The sequence below is a fragment of the Morone saxatilis genome, unplaced genomic scaffold (genome assembly GCF_004916995.1).
Source record: "Morone saxatilis isolate NCDOM2014 unplaced genomic scaffold, NCSU_SB_2.0 Contig18, whole genome shotgun sequence".
Classification (NCBI taxonomy): domain Eukaryota; kingdom Metazoa; phylum Chordata; class Actinopteri; family Moronidae; genus Morone; species Morone saxatilis.
Window position 1 is genome coordinate 1,249,510 of NW_023339740.1, and position 5,956 is coordinate 1,255,465.

Consider the following 5,956-nt stretch of genomic DNA (forward strand, 5'->3'; position numbering starts at 1 on the left):
TTACTTATTGTGTTGTTACTGTGTGTAATGCTGCTGCTGCTACACTGCAATTTTCCCCATCTATCTATCCATCTATCTATCCATCCATCTATCCATCTATCCATCTATCCATCTATCCATCTATCGCCAAACGAATCAAAGTAAAAACTTATGAGACGATATGAGAAGACATGGACTGCAAAGGAACAAAAAAGAAAACATCTAATCAGTCCTGAGTCTTATGGAGAAATGAGCCTACTTCTGACTTGATTTATTCACTCAGTAAACAGTTTCCTAATGAGTTTATTGTCTCAATCTCTGGTTATGTCTTCTTCAAAATGATGGTCCCATTTAGAGTAAAATAGAAGTAGGGTATAGCTACCTTGACTGACACTGACAAGTCATTCTCAGTGAGTTTAACGCATCAAACTCATATCAAATACAAAGCAAGATTCTGTTACTATATTCACTATTTCCCACCTAAAGTCATTTCAGAAACCTATTTTAGTGTACGTGTGTGACCAGGCGAGCCGCAATTGTTTCCTGCTACGGGCGAGTCGAAACTGCGAAGCCAACGAGAGCAGCCCAACTCACAGTACGTCACGTCCGCTGGCGCCGTTTAACTGTCATGGCGACGACCATAATGCCAAACTCGAACAGTACTCAGAACGGTACTCCATAAACCAATGGGTGATGTCATAATGGGTTCTCATTTGGTCTGGACGCAGGCAAATGTCCTCAAGAAGGAACTTCCTCAATATTAAAACTTTGTAAAAATGATTGACCTCTGACCTCTGACTGCTGCTCACACTGTGGTTGCACTGTGTGACTGTGTGTCACTGTGTTCCTGCTCTAAGAGGAACATCCTTGAATAATTACAGATAACAACAAAAGTTAAAAGAAAAACAACAACAATACAGTCTACACACAACAATGCCACAGGTAAACACATACAATCCATTTCGAGCCAGGACAAATGATAATGAAAGTGACCTTTTTTTTGTCTTCATGACTTGAAATATTAAAAAAATTATAATATTCTTCTTATTAGTGCATAGACCACTACCGTATAACAATGAATTTACAGCCTGAACTTGTCGGCGTTGATATGAGTGTGTTATAGAGTATACTACTGAGCATTACCACCTGTGAACCTTTAAAGAACCACTGGACAGGAAAGAGTGAAGGTCAAATAAATTGCAATAACAGCCCACAGGAGACACCACTGTGCAAATCAAACTGTCCATGATATTCAGCAGTGCTCTAGATTTCATTTATATATTTTAATGTTGCAATACTTGATAACATTTCCCTCCACCGTAATGTTTACCTCCATCACATAAACTGACCCGGCAGGCTATAAAGTTTATTTATTAAGTGTCTACTCTTTATTTTGCTTTTCCATAAATGACTCCTCTTTACATCCTGGATGGATTGTGTCCAAATATTGAAGCATCAGCTCTGAAGGCTACAGGGCACTGATGGTGAGTAAAATGACATTTTTATGCAATGCTGCTGGATAAAAGAAGACATTTCCTACTGCCTTCAGTAGTCAACTAACTGCCCAATAAATTATGTCTTATATAGGAGGAAGTATTGTTGGCATTGATTAAATAAGGCAATTTAGAAACAAAATAAATTTCTTCCTTATCTTTAAGATACAGAACCTGGTGTTTCCCTCAGATTGATGTCCAGCTGTAGTGCTGTAAAAGTATTGGTTTTGTCTGAAAGTGGCAAACTAAAATGTAGTAAAAAAAGAAAAGAAAAAATACTTCCAGTAAAAACTGAAAATTCACAGACCAATATCTCAAAACCTGTACTAAAAAAAAATCAAAACAAGTCCCTTGTCTCCTAAAAAACCACAGGACACATGATGCAATGTTTTCAGACATGTTTTTGCATTACATGGTCAAGCTGAGCAACCTACAAAGTTGAAAACCATGTATGATCTCTCCATGATGCATGCCTTCTGAGCTGATGTATTTACAGAGATGCAGGGGAGAGCCACTATGTTACATGTTGTTACTAAGATACAGAGCTTTGTTAAACAGCGCTGACACAAAGTGCACACTGAGCCAAATGAGAATCATTCATACAAACTCCAAGAGGCTGCTGTAACCACGGATACCTTTCAGTGCCATATGTGTGTTTATGTTTTTGCCAGTATATGGGATGGAATAATTTTAAATTAGACACCCTTACAGAGCACAAATAGGCTTCCAACATGACTGTTGTAGATAATCATTTGCATATTCCTCCAATTTCACTCACTAAAGGGTTCAGTGGCAGAGGATTGAGGTCCTGCAGTTGACTTCACAGCCTCTAATAGCTGCCATTCTGACTCTGGCCTGCTTGGATATACAGTGAATGCATTATTACTGACTGCTGAGGTAGCAACCTTCGCAAGACTGTTGTGACCAAAAAGAAAAAGAAAAAAGCCACACGCATACATTATTCTATAAAACTGCGCAAACAGAAGAGCTACCAAAGCCAGCGGCCATATGAAAGCCATTCCATTCTAACTCTTTGTTTATCGCATCCCAATATGCTGCTTTTGGTTCTCTCCTTAGTGTGTTATACTAAACACTAGAGGACACTATGCAAACATATACATGCAATGCACTCTGAAACAATATGTAATTCTACTTTTGATTAACGTATGCCGATACTACTTACTTAATACATACTTCTACTTGTTGCTGTAAGCCAAAGTGGAAACAGGACACCAGAAACTGTGTTCCCTGTTTACTGCAGAACAAAGGGACTGGGAGAGCCATGCTACTGACAGAACAGGCTCAGTAATGGCTGTCACATGTCATGTAAAGCTATTTAACACTTGCTGTAAAACAAGAGAGATAGAAAAAAAACGCTGAATCCCAACCTCTGAAGCAGTCATAAAGTCTGTACATGGTCTGTGTCCATCCCTTCATTATTTATATTACTTTAGTTCATACAGGTCCACCGATCAAATGAATCAAAGGTTTTCATTAAAACTAATCCGAGTTGTGAAAATTGTTATGTGACGTCTGTTGCTCACTGTCTGTATGCTGCGTGGCGTAATTCTTCGGCTGCCATACAACAACGTTCAATCTGAAATTCAAGCTGTTAGTTGTCAAATTTGCTGAAGAAAACAGCACAAGGAATTCAAGCTTAAGCAGCACAATTAGATAGTATTTCCCATCTATGCTGAGCAAGAGTTTTGTGCTGAAGGAATTAAATGCTTGTCCCAAATAGATGCCTGTTCCCAATAAAGAAGGGGTCAGTTCAGCAATAAATGCCCAAGCTATTATAAGAAGTTGTTCAGTATTTTAACAAAAAAAATATAATTTACAGCAATTTGAAGTAATATCTTAAATGTAAGTCTACTCCCATTAAAAGACCCATACCAATCTATGTATCTAGTAACTACTAAGTACTATGTGTGTATCAAAGCCTATTATTCCTCCAAAAAGACATCAATGAGCCACACCTGTTGCACTAGCTGACATAATCCTTTATTACCATGAACACACACTGTAGTTTTTTTTTCTTCAATCCAGCATAATATTCCCCATAGAACGCACACCACTCAATACACAATGCATAAAATATTTAGACTCCTTATGGTTCGTCCACCTGTACAGCACAGCTGGTTTAAGATAACACAAAAGCCATCTGCAAAGAGTTCCTCTCTCTCCGTCACTGGCAAAAAATTAATCCTCAGTTGAACTTTCACCAAAACCAGCAAAACCCACACTAGTTGCCTTACGTATCGCCAAGAAGACCATCCATTAAAACTCAAATCAAGTCAAATCGTCCCACAGAGCACCAAGCAAGTACCTTTCTGTCTCACACTCAACCCCCTATTGTTGAACTTATACCAATACCCTCTAAACATAACATGATAGTACTATAGAATATACTTTAACAGTGCAATGAAAATGCAATTTTATTTTTGGTTCTTCAGCTCGCTTATATTATTTAAATTGGATTGGTTTTACAGAATTTAAAAGTAGAGCAAATGCAGCTTCCTGCTGTACATATGGACTAAAATATACATTTGTCCACCAAATCTGTATAAAACAGTTGACTAAATACTAAAAAACGCTCCCTATGACCCAAAAATAAATTTCACAGCCTCACATACTGCAGCCTCCAAAATGACCCAAACATGAAATCAACACCGCTCTGAAACAGTTTCAACAAAAGCTGGGCCTTCATGAGGGCTGTGTACCAAATAAAAAGGAAGTGTGACAGCACTATTCAATATTCAAAATAGAAAAAAATCATTCAAGTTCCATAGAAAGACAAATCATCTCATGAAATTTTCAAGCAAAAGACATACATGCCTGCTCATGGAGTGATAATCTCATCATTACTTACATTAAACCATTCCCAGTGACAGGTCATCAGTGTCATTTGTATTAGGATATTTCACAGTGCTGCTGGAAACTTGTGAGTTTAAAACCAGAGGCTCAGAGACTAAAGAATACTAAAATAATCATCACAACATTTTTTTCCAAAATCTCCAGTGTGCTCATTAGAACGCAACAAGAAAGAAGATTTACTAGAGCCTATAAATGCTCAACGCGTGCACAATGCTACGCTATAAAGTGAGAGCCACTGAATGCAGTAATGCTGTTGGCTAAGCTATTAGACCAGCAGTGTGCAGCAGTTTGCACCAAAGGAAATGATGTGAACACAACACCTAATGTTTATTCTATCTCTAATCAACTTTTCTTACATCCCTTAAAAGAAAAAAAAACGGAAAGAAAATCAATGGCTCAGCCAATTTTATCGTTGGCATGATGCAGTAAATACACTTACCTTCAACCTTGCTGACTTCCCACGGCCTTGCAGATGGATAACTATAGAGAGGATGGAGGAACGGATGGAGGGAATTGGTGCTCTGGCTGGGGGGAAGAGGGAATAGAAAATAACAAGACAGGTTTAATTACTGTAGGGTACAGAGGACTAATAAGACTTCTCTGTCACATTGGGATCAAACATATGGGAGTCGTGAGCCGGGATGTTACGCTGACTGATTAAGGATAAGGCCATGTGACAGCATAACTCTAGCAGGAAGCCGCTTCACTATTTACAAGGAGAGCATATACGCCCCCGAGACACCTCCCAACAGGTACATTACCCCACCTGTAGCTCTGCTAATGAGTTCTATCATCAACAGACACGACCCACATTGTATTAAAGCTGGATGTGTCAAAGGCATTAGCACAGTTACTACATGCATATACATGTTTGTGTGTGTGCATAGCATTTATGTAGGCATACAGAGGTCAGTATTAAATTGAGACTGTTTCATAACCAGTTAAAAACTCCTTTTAGATGTTTAAAAAATATGTTGGGTCAAGAGAATACATTGGACTGAATGGAGCACAAGTAAAATCAAATATGACACAAATGTTAAAAACATAATTTACTTGTATTTTCTATAATTTTGAAATAGTAGCAGTAGTATTCTAACAACCCAGTCTCACTTCCAAGTCCTCAAACACTGCAGCTTGGTCAGTGGCCCTCTGCTTCAAAATATGACACTGTAGGTATCCCTCTAGCGTCAGTTCTGGATGTGCCCTCTGTAGAAGTCAGGTGACATAAAATGGTGGATGGAGTCCTTGCTGCAGCGCCAATGGGTTCTTGACTCCGACTGTGGCCCTTTGCTGTGTGTCATCACCTTCTCTCTAGACAACATATATATATATATATAAATCCTGTCACTCTACAGCTGTCCTTATCATTAAGGGCAATACAAGAAACAATAATATTTTTAAGAAAAGAACTTAAACCCAAGAGGGTTTTTAAGTAACGCAATGTTATGTTTGTGCGGTAAATTAACTCATTACTTCCTGTTAATCTCCGAATTATATGTCAATAGGCAATCTGAATCACACACAGGTAAGACGGACTCTGCCAGTAACAATGAAAATGTTTATATAGACGGTAATTGACCCTTTGTAAGTCCCACCCTTTTTTGCTCTGT